Consider the following 12,055-nt stretch of genomic DNA (forward strand, 5'->3'; position numbering starts at 1 on the left):
TATTAATCCCAGAAATGTTGCTTCTGAGGTCGAGTGGGAGAGACCGACAACTATCATAGATGTTTGAAGTTTCCATGGTCTTCTCGATACTATCATCGGTTTGCAAAGCCAAAGAAGCTGGTGAGTGCTCCTATTTTGGTGTTGCCAGAGAGTGGCAAGCATTTCATAGTGTACATAGATGCCTTCTGTGTCGGTCTTAGTTATGTGTTCTGCAGGAGGGTAGGGTGATCTCTTATGAATCCAGGAAGTTGAGCATAAGGAGAATTATCCTACACGTGACATAGAGTTAGCTGTAGTGGTTTTTGCATTGGAGATTTGGAGAAATTATCTCTATGGTGACTTGTGTGATATCTTTATGGATCATCAGGGTCTCAAGTATATTTTCACTCCGGAGGAGGTAAACTTGTCATAGAGGCAGTGGCTTGAGCTAATTAAGGATTATGATTTGACTATCAAGTATCATCTTGGCAAGGCAAATGTTGTTGCAGATGCGCTCAGTAGGACCGGTGTTCCTAAGACTTGTATGTCTAAAATAGTTGACTTGGACTGTATGGTTTTTTCTTTCTGTTATGCTTGTGTTGCCCGTGAGGAGACTCGGTTGTTGATTCAGTCACTGTTGCATGGCAAGTGCGAGTGGCACAATTGCAGGATTGCTTGCTTCAGGCTGTTTGCAAGCGTATTTTGGTGGGGAGACCTCACGACTTCAGTATGGAGGAGGATGGCACTATTTTTTCTTAGGGGTCCTTTGTGTACCACAGAAAGCTATAGTAAAGATGGAGATTTTAAGGGAAGCTCATCGTACTCCATATATGGTACATCCAGGTGAGACTAAGATGTATCAGGATTTGAAGCAAAGAGGTGGAAGCGGATAGTGGTTGATTATTGCAAAATATGTGGCTTTATTTGGTATTTGTTAGAATGTGAAAGCTAAGCATCAGAGGCAAGTTGGATTGTTGAAACCATTGGAGATCCCTATGAGGAAATGGGAGAACATTACCATGGACTTTATGGTTAGTCCTCCTTATTTCCCCAGGGGTGTGGATGCTATTGGGTTGTAATTGATACACTAACAAAAGTTGCCCATTTTATTCCCATGAAAACTATGAAGTGTGCCTAAGTCTATTATTTCTGATCAAGATTATAAATATGTATCTAATTTTTGGAGATGTTTGCATAGTGTTTTGGGAATTACATTGAATCTCTGCACTGATTTTCACCCATTGATGGATGGTCAGTCGAAGCGTACTATACAAACCTTAGAAGACTTGCTTCGGTCGTGTGTCCTCTCCTGGAAGGGTAGTTGGGAAGACCACTTTCCTTAGGTAGAGTTTGCTTATAACAACAGTTATTGGGCTAGTACCAAAATGGCTCCATATGAAGCATTGTATGGCCGCACGTGTATTTCCCCCCACTTTGTTAGGATGTCGTTGGTGAGAGGTATTTAGTTGGTCCGGATTGGGTACAACGGACTCATGATAAGGTACGGGAGATCCGTCAGAACTTGTTGACCGCTTAGAGTTGTTAGAAGATCTATGCAAATGTCAGACGAAGGGATTTAGAGTTCTCTGTTGGTGATGAGGTTCTTCTCAAGGTGTCACCAACAAAAGGTGTTGTTCATTTTGGCACTAGAGAGAAGGTCAGCCTGTGGTACATTGGACCTTACATGATTACTTCTCGAGTTGGAGCCTTGGCTTATTGTTTGCAGTTGCCTAAGTCGATGAGTGGTGTGCACCCCGTGTTCCATATATCAACACTGAGGAAATATCTAAAGGATCCAGAGTAGAAAATGGATGCTGAGCAAGACTTAACTATGGAGTGTCACCCAGTGTGCATATTGGATTTTTTCTGATCGCGTTATGCGGAATAGAACCATCAAGTATGTGAAGGTTCTATGGACTAATCAGTCAGAGCGGGAAGCCACATGGGAATTGGAGGTGCAGATGCGCGATAAATATCCGGAGCTCTTCGAGTCCGGTAAGTAATTGGTTGTTTATATGTGGTGCTTTGTTTTAAACAATCATTTGTAGAAGATATTGTGAGGAAAAATATTGTGGTTGCAAGTCATACGTAGAGTAGTTTGCTAGTCTTTGTTAATAAGTCAGATAAATTGATGGTGTAAGTGTGGTTATCTGTAGCATGGTTTTAGTGATAGTGAGATTCACTTAAGGTGGAGCAAGTGATCCTTTTTGCATGGATTAACGTTTGAGGAGTTTTCAGCTGGAATTGTTAAGCCAAAGCTAAATTGATGCATAGTGAGCCCCAATATGTGCCAAATCTATGTCAAATAAGGGGAATTGTGAAGATTGAAATTTTGGAGTAGTCTGTCCTAGCTTTGACCACTTTCATTTTAGCTTCATAGCTCAAGTCTTAATCTCAATAGTGGTGACAGTTAAAGTGGAGTTCATATATTGTTGAGGATATTCTTGAGATGGAATTCGAGGACGAATTCCTTTATGGGGGGGAGAATGTAACACCCTAGAAATCAGAGCGGTCTTCTATGTCCAACATGGAAAATAGTTATGATTACAAATATAACTTGACTCGCTGGAGTACATATTGGATCAAAATACACTTTATATGTTGAAAAGCATAAAGAGGTCCAAATTTGACAAGGAGTTTGGAAGAGGCAAAAAGTTGACTTTTTGAATGGCTGCTCGGATGGATGATCAAAGACCATGGATGTGTAGGTCTCGTCAAGAGCATTCCATTTGATATCTCATATGTGATACTCGGAGTTATGATCATAGTGTAATCATAGATCAAAATTTGGACGGATGAGATGATTCAAAGAACAAAGAGAGAAAACCTAATCTAATGTGACCTCCCCACGCCACCTCCTCTCAGTGCGGTCATTCTCCCTGTCCCTCACGTTCTCTGCCTCTCACGGATGGGAGAAAACCTCCCCTCTCCCCTTCCTACTGCAGCCTCAAGATCCAAGGGAGAAAATATGGGAAAGGAAGGGAAAAAGAAGAAAACGGATTTAGGAGAACAAGAAGATAAAGAAGAGGTGCATATATTGCATCTTCCCCACCATTTGCTCATTGCTCTCCAAGGGGAAACCCTAGGTAAGACTCCATGGATGTCTCCCCCTCTTCTTGGATGAGATTTAGGGCCTGATTTTAGTTTTTTTTGTTGGATTAGTGGGGGATTTAGAGATGGATCTCGTGATTAGTCTCTGCTGGTTGACAGATTCGGCAGATTCTGTTCCTAGCAGTTTTTCGTGCTTTTATTGATCTCAGAAAAATATTAAACCTTTAAATTAGTTGGAGAAGAGTTAGAGATCTTTCCGTGGCCGTAGAGAACACCTCAATCGGATTTAAGATGAGGGAGAAACTAAGGTTGGAATCTGACAGTTTTTCAGTATCGAAATTCTGAGCAGCGTCTGTTAGCATGAAGTTTAGCATAACATAATTGCCGAACTGGAATTTACGGTAGCTATAAGAGTTGTAGATAATTTCACAAATTTTCCAGATTGGTAAAGTTCATATTCATACGAGTTTTGGAGCTTCAGTTATGAATAGTTTAGTAGGACTGTTCTGCAGGATCTGTCTGATTGTCAGGTTAAGATTCACCTCAAATTTACCCAATGATCATGATTTTTCCTCCACTTTTAGATAACTAGAAAGTTGTAGTTTCTGTAATTATCTTTCATGTGGAAAAATACCAGAAATTTTATCCATCAGGATTTAAGTATAGAAAAAGAATAACCGGCAGTGCTGCTGTTATGTCTAGATTGGAATGTTTTGTGTGAGGATGTTGGGTTCGGGCGTAGGAATGCCTTACTCGATGTATTTACTTATGAAGTGTGTTTGTTTTGGTGCTAAGCCGTGTTTGTGAACAGGTGGTACATCTTTCGGACCATGCTTAGGTCACGTTCTTGATCTTCGGTGAAGGCAAGTAAATGTGTAGCGGTTGTTTTGTTACAATTTTAACATGTACTTTCTATCACCTACACTTTAATTTCAGAATGTGAAACCAGAATATCACTCGAATGTATCTAACTTTTTGGTGTTGCATTCCCATCATGAAGTATTTTATATTTTGCTATTGTAGAATGAAGAAGAGATACTTTTGGCAATATTCATTGTCATGTTGTATTTTGTTGCATGCATTTGCATCACATATGCATTTGAAGAAGATCACGATCCTATGGATGTGAATGTACTGGTACACATCGTGCATTGCCCAAGGAGGGGTGCGATGTAAAAAAAGTCATGGCATTGCATTCATATGCATTCATGGAAAGCATTGCAAATTATTTTATAATCTTTGTGGACTTGATGTTTACTAGCAGTTCTTGTCTTTGTAGACAAACTTACGACAACTGATTCTTTCTTTATTATGTGATTTGAATATCACTATGTTAAATCATATGCCTAATCAATCTGTGATTTAAATAGCTTGTTAAAATAAGTTTGCTTGCTGAGATTTGTTTCAAGTCTCACTCTTGCTTTACTCTTTCCAGGAACTTGAATAAGATGCGGGTTGGGCAGTAGCAGCACGTTCACACTTCATAATTTCATCTCTCTTTTTTTGTGTGTTGTAATAATAAAAGAACTTAATATGTAACGTTGTTGGCTTAAATTTGAAGTGTGGTCATGATGTTAAACTTAATGTCTTACTTGGAGTCTCTTGTTAAGATGATCTCATGCTAGTGTGTTAAAACTTACATGTTTTATCTTCTTGTTATCTTTTGCTTCCGCGTTGTTCAAAATACAAATACGGTGCTGCTGAATTTTTCCTAAATTCAACTGAAGGTTGTGTTTTAAGTGGCATTTCAGATTTGTGTGGTCTGGGGTGTTACAACTAGTTCTGCCCATTTTGCACTGAGTTTCATGCAGTTATGAAACGATCCCAAATGCACCCAAACACTATGAAACGCACCAAAACATGACTTTAGGGTCCAATGGTGTGGATTGATTGCGTTTGTTGCGAAAAATTTCGATGTGACTTTGTGGCACTACCTTCTGCATTAATTGCACCAGTTCACCTCATTTTGCACCGAGTTTAATGCAGTTACGAAATGATTGCAAATGCACCCAAACACTGCGAAATGCACAAAAAATGGATTTACAGTCCAATGGGTTGGATTGGGTGCGTTCGTTGCGAAAAATTCCGACACGACTTCGTGGCACGAACTTTTGCATTGATTGCACAAGTTCAGCTCGTTTTGCACAAAATTTTGATGTAGTAATGAAAGGATTCCAAATGAACCAAACACTGCGGAATGCACCAAAACAGGGTTTAGGGTCCAATGGGTTGGATTGGGTGCATTCGATTTGAAAAATTGCAACATGAATTTGTGTCACAAAACATGACCTTGGGGTCCAAAGGGTGGATTGGGTGTGTTCGTTGCGAAAAATTCCGACACGACTTCGTGGCACAAACTTTTGCATTAATTGCACCAGTTCTGCCCGTTTTACACAAAGTTTCATGCACTGACGAAACAATCCCAAATGCACCCAATCACTACAAAACGCACCAAAACATGAGTTTAGGGTACAATGGGGTGAATCGGGTGCGTTCGTTGCGAAAAATTATGACACGACTTCGTGGCACAAACTTATGCATTAATTGCACCAGTTCAACCCGTTTTGCAATAAGTTTTATGAGTAATGAAAGGATTCCAAATGCACCCAAACACTGTGAAACGCACTAAAACATGAGTTTAGCGTCCAATGGGTTGGGTTGGGTTGGGTGGGTTCGTTGCGAAAAATTCTGACATGACTTCTTGGGACAAAGTTTTGCATTAATTGCACCATTTCAGAACATTTTGCACTGTGTTTCGTGCAGTAATAAAATGATCCCAAATGCTACAAAACGCACCAAAACATGAGTTTGGGCTCCAATGCTGTCAGTAATGAAATGATCCCAAATGCTACAAAACGCACAAAAACATGAGTTTCATGTAGTAATGAAACGATTCCAAATGCAACCAAACATTGCAGAACACATGAGATGAGCCCCCGGAGATGGGCATGATCATACCAAAGGTTGGTAATGGACTTGGCTGGCTTTGATGAGGGTTCGGATTTTTCCTCTTTGGGTGGAGGCCCTGGAGGTGGTGGTGGGAGGTTTTCTTGGGGATTGAGGTTCAGAGGTTACGATGGTGCTCCTTGAGAGTTTGGCTATGGTTGCCAATTGGCTGGGTATGGGTTATAGCTGAAGGTGGGTGATGGTTGGAAAGGGTTAAAAGGTGGTGCTGAGGGTAATGCTTGTGGAGTGGAATTGTATGGGTGGTTCGAGGGTATGAGATTGTAATGTTGGGTTTGTTGAGGGTTATATGTTTGGTTTGGACCAGTCGAGCTTGTATGGATGACTAGCTTGGCTTTCTTTTCAGCCTCCATTCTATCGAGGGTTTTCTTCTTTTTTGGACAGTGATTTGTTGTGTGGTCTGACTTTGCGTCATGGAAGTGACAAAAGAACTTTCTTGGTTGATCCGGAGGTCCCTAGCCGCAGCCTCTTCCACGCCTCGGCCGCGGGTGGATCTGCCTCCTCTATTAGATTCATGGCGATGGTTACTTGGTTGTGGGTAAGGATGGCAACGGGTCGGGTTTGGGTCTGGTGGAGTGTCTGGGCACCCAAAACCAAAACCCGAACCCGAACCCACCCCGAACACCGATTCGGGTGAAAATCCATACCCAAAACCAAAATCCGCGGATACCTGAAACCCAACGGATTATACAAAACCCAAAAAAAAGTTCACAAACTATGTGTTACTGCTTCGCCTTGTGCGGTTGTGCGCTAACGGGCTGCGCGGTGAACCCCTGCTGGGCGCTCTGCTTGCTCTGTAGCTGCTGGACGCGACCCCGTGCAAGCTGCCTGCTTGCTTTGGGCCACAGGCCAGCTTCTGGCCTGTCCACTCCCATGGGAGCTGCCTCTGGTCTGGCTGCCTTGGACTGGCCCATGAGGAGGAGTGCTCCTACAGCAAGCCATGTGGGCCTTGGGCTGCTCGTGCGTGGCCAAGCTGGGTCAGCTGCCCTACAGCTCGTGCTGCTTTCCGGAGCCCCGACGGTGGATCCGTGGGTAAAGATTAAGATCCGCCCCAAACCCATTAGATTTTGGGTATCCGAACCCAAAAATCTGTGGGCACAAACTAAAACCCAAAACCGAAACCTATAAACCCGAAATCCGCGGATATCCGCCCCAAACCCGACCCACTACCATCCATAGTTGTGGGTTAAATGTCTGTGCAGTAGGGGGTGTCATGTATGGCTCAGCGTCGTGGTGTGGATCTGCTCTTTGCGAAGGTTCCACAGGGAATATGTATTGAGGGTTGTGTCTTGTACTGTTTTGGTTGCCATGTGGCCAGGCTTGCTGCTGCCTCATCAGCTTCCTTCGTTCAACTCTCCTGCGATGATCTGCATCGGATCTTGCGTACTTTCCACTATAGTGTACAATTCTACCAGTGACTTCGAGGGTTCTCTGGAGAGGTGCGAGGCTAACTGGCTTGGTAACAGTCAGGCAATGCACTTTTCTATTGCTGCATTTTCTGGGAAGTTTGGTGTTTGTGCCTTCTTCTAAACAAACTTTCAAAGGTAGTCAGGTAGTGGTTCCCGATCCATCTGGAAGCATTGAAATTCTTCCATGGAAGTTATGGCTAGTTTCTTAAAGATTTGGAAGTCTTGCTTCAGCCTCTCCCTGAGGTGGAACCAGCTTGTGATTGAGAGTGGAGGGAGGTAAGAGTACCATGTTGAGACTGGACCTTCGTAAGCCATGATGAACGATTTAGCCATGATGGGGTCGTCTCCTCCGGGTGAGGCTATTGTTGCCTCGTAGGTCATGAGGAACTGAGTCGGATCCACAGAGCCGTTGTACTTTGGCAGCTGTGTGGGCTTGTAGCCGAAAGGCCAGGGCATGAGCTGAAGTTGTGGGCATAGCGGGGAAGTCCGATCGAAGGGGGAGTTTGCTTGGTAATGATGTTCTTGATGTTGGTTTTGCTCTTAGTGAAGGTTGTTGACTTGGGCATGACGGGAAGCTTCTATTTGACCTGCATCTTGGTGACTCTCGCAGGCCTTTTGGAGTTGCTTGACCTCGGATTGCATCCCGGCAAGCTTGCGTCTAGCCTCGGCAAGCTTCTTTGCCTGTGTTACTGCCCGCTGCTTTGTTGCCAGCTGGGCATTGAGGTTGGCTTTTTCCCTCTCATGGGCCTTGAGCTTGAGAGCAGTTCGTGTGTATTCGTCTTCCTGCTCGGGTTGTGTTTCGTCATCCTCAACGAACTCAATGTCTTGGTTGATCAATGCGGCCATGTTCTTCTCTTGAGCAAGACGCTGTGCTTGGATTTGTATGTCTGCTCCGGTGGTTTGGGCGAGGGTTTGCTCTAGGGAGACAGCAGTTTAGAATATGACGGTGTGGAGGTTGGAGGTTTGTGCTTCGGTGGTGGTTTGATTGGCGGCCTTTCTCTTTGTGGGAGCCATTGGGATTGTTTTTCGAGCTGGAACATGGTGGGCGCCGCTGTTGGGATCTTCGCACCCGAGGGTTACCAAGATACCAGACAGACAAGGAAAACGAAGTACTCAAAGACCTTCGGATAATTTACTCAGGATGAGGTTTGCCAATGATCAAAAATTTGTTACAGTAGAGAAAGCTGGGGGTATTTTTACTCCCAACCCTCGAGGCACATTTACATTCCTGCCCATGTATTTTAACCTTATATCGGCACTTTTGGAGCCCCTAATCAGTCCTTGATACATGGCCCCAGATACAATTACATCAATGCCCATACCAATTCCCCTTATATCAGCACTTTCGAAGGCCTTGTTTGGTCCTTGCACTCGCTTGTCAGTTGAAGAGCCGTTCACGTCACGCAAGCTTGTCCGAGTCGTAATCCTCACGCTTCTGCCGCTCCTTTGAGGGTTCTTGAAGACCCGAGGGTGCTCTGTCCTTTGGGCTACGTCACGCTGGTTCGAGATCGAGGGTCCTTGGCATCCTTGGCTTCCGCTCATAGATGGCGAGGGGACCTTCACTTTCCTTCGAAGGTTCGCGATCACTGGACCTACGCGGGAATAAATCACCAGAAGAAACCTCAGACCTGTGAGAGAAAAAGCGATAAATGGGCCGAAGGTTATGGAAATGGGTCAGTAGCAGTCACTGTTCTGCCTATAACCTTCGGGTATGGCGCCTCCTGAGGTAGCGATCCTCAACATGCACCCAAACACTACAAAAGCACCAAAATATGACTTTAGCATCCAATGGTGTGGATTGGGTGTCTTCGTTGCGAAAAATTCCGATGTGACTTTGTGTCACGAGCTTCTGCATTAAGTGCACCAGTTCACCTCATTTTGTATCGAGTTTAATGCAGTTATGAAACGATTCAAAATGCACCCTAACACTACAAAACACACCAAAACATGGATTTAGGGTCCAATTAGTTGGATTGGGTGCGTTCGTTGCGAAAAATTCCGACACGACTTTGTGGCACAAACTTCTGCATTACTTGCACAAGTTCAGCCCGTTTTGAACCAAGTTTCTTGCAATAATGAAACGATTCCAAATGCACCCAAAAACCGTGAAATGCACCAAAACATGGGTATTGGGTCCAATTGGTTGGATTGGGTGCGTTTGATGTGAAAAATTGCAACACGAATTCATGGCACGAACTGTTGCATTAATTGTATCAGTTCAGCCCATTTGCACCGAGTTTCATGCAGTTATGAAATGATCCCAAATGCACCCAAACACTATGAAACGAACCAAAACATGACCATAGGGTCCAATGGGGTGGATTCGGTGCGTTCGTTGCGAAAAATTCCGACGTGACCTCGTGGCACGAACTTCTGCATTAATTGCACCAGTTCACCTCGTTTTGCACCGAGTTTAATGCAGTTACGAAATAATACCAAATGCACCCAGACACTGTGAAACGCACCAAAACATGAGTTTAGGGTCCAACGGGTTGGATTGGGTGCTTGCGTTACGAAAAATTATGACACGACTTCTTGGGACAAAGTTTTGCATTAATTGCACCAGTTCAAACCATTTTGCACCAAGTTTTATGCAGTAACAAAATGATGCCAAATGCAGCCAAACGCTACAAAACACACCAAAATATGAGTTTGGGGTCCAATGGAGTGAATCGGGTGCGTTCGTTGTGAAAAATTTCCACACGACTTCGTTGCACAAACTTTTTCATTAATTGCATCAGTTCAGCCATTTTGCACAAAGTTTCATGCAGTAATGAAATGATCTCAAATGCACCCAAACAATACGGAACTCACCAAAACATGAGTTTAGAGTCCAATGGGGTGAATCGGGTGCTTTCATTGTGAAAAATTCCGACACGACTTCGTGGCATGAACTTTTGCATTAATTACACCAGTTCAGCCCGTTTTGCACCAAGTTTCATGCAGTAATGAAACGATTCAAAATGCCCCCAAACATTGCGAAACGCACCAAAGCATGGGTTCAGGGTCCAATGGGTTGGATTGGGTGCGTTCGATGTGAAAAATTGCAACACGAATTCATGGTACGAATTTTTGCGTCAATTGCACCAGTTCAACCCATTTTGCACCGAGTTTCATGTAGTTATTAATGATCCCAAATGCACCCAAACACTATGAAATGCACCAGAACATGACTTTAGGGTCCAATGGTGTGGATTGGGTGCGTTCGTTGCGAAAAATTCCGATGTGAATTCATGGCACGAGCTTCTGCATTAACTGCACTAGTTTACCTCGTTTTGCACCGAGTTTAATTATCAGTTACGAAACAATTCCAAATGCACCCAAACACTGCAAAACACACCAAAACATGGGTTTAGGTTCCAATGGGTTGGATTGGGTGCGTTCGTCACGAAAAATTCTAACACGACTTCTTGGGACAAAGTTTTGTATTAATTGCACCAGTTCAGACCGTTTTGCACCGAGTTTCATGCAGTAACGAAATGCACTCAAATGCTACAAAACACACCAAAACATGAGTTTAGAGTCCAATGGGGTGAATCAGGTGCATTCATTGCGAAAAATTCTGACACGACTTCGTGGCACGAACTTTTGCATTAACTACACCAGTTCAGTCCATTTTGCACTAAGTTTCATGCAGTAATGAAACGATTCCAAATGACCCCAAACACTACGAAACGCACCAAAGAATGGGTTTAGAGTCCAATTGGGTTGGATTGTGTACGTTTGATGTGAAAAATTGCAACACGAAATCGTGGCACGAACTTTTGTATTAATTGCACCAGTTCAAACTATTTTTCACCGAATTTCATGCAGTTATGAATGATCCCAAATGCACCCAAACACTATGAAACGCACCAAAACATGACTTTAGCATCCAATGTTGTGGATTGGGTGCGTTTGTTGCGAAAAATTCAGATGTGACTTCGTGGCACGAGTTTTTGCATTAACTGCACCATTTCACCTCATTTTGTACCGAGTTTAATGCAGTTACAAAACGATCACAAATGCACCCTAACACTACGAAACGCACCAAAACATTGATTTAGGGTCCAATTGGTTGCATTGGGTGCGCTGGTTGCGAAAAATCCCGACACGATTTCGTGGCACGAATTTTTGCATTAATTGCACCAGTTCAACCCTTTTTGAACCAAGTTTTATGAGTAATGAAAGGATTCCAAATGCACCCAAACACTGTGAAACGCACCAAAACATGAGTTTAGGGTCCAATGGGTTAGATTGGGTGCGTTCGATGTGAAAAATTGCAACACGAATTCATGTTACGAACTTTTGCATTAATTGCACATGTTCAGCCCATTTTGCACCGAGTTTCATGCAGTTATGAAACGATCCCAAATACACCCAAACACTATGAAATGCTACAAAACATGACTTTAGGGTCCAATGAGGTGGATTGGTTGCGTTCGTTGCGAAAAATTCCGATGTGACTTCGTGGCACGAACTTCTGCATTAATTGCATCATTGCACCTCATTTGGCACCGAGTTTAATGCAGTTACGAAATGATTCCAAATGCACCTAAATACTGCAAAACACACCAAAACATGGGTTTAGGGTCCAATGGGTTGGATTGGGTGCATTTGTTACGAAAATTTCTGACATGATTTCTGGGACAAAGTTTTGCATTAATTGTACC

The 12,055-nt window shown here is 43.3% G+C and overlaps 1 long non-coding RNA gene across 1 annotated transcript; it reads left to right on the forward strand.

Annotated features, from left to right (window-relative positions):
• The first annotated feature begins 2,839 nt into the window (after window positions 1-2,839).
• On the forward strand, window positions 2,840-4,689 carry LOC120691434. The gene is made up of 3 exons (XR_005682224.1): window positions 2,840-3,065; window positions 3,842-3,935; window positions 4,466-4,689. It is a non-coding gene; the product is annotated as an uncharacterized LOC120691434 (long non-coding RNA).
• The last annotated feature ends 7,366 nt before the right edge of the window (window positions 4,690-12,055 follow it).

Source organism: Panicum virgatum, chromosome 9N (genome assembly GCF_016808335.1).
Source record: "Panicum virgatum strain AP13 chromosome 9N, P.virgatum_v5, whole genome shotgun sequence".
Taxonomy (NCBI): Eukaryota; Viridiplantae; Streptophyta; class Magnoliopsida; order Poales; family Poaceae; genus Panicum; species Panicum virgatum.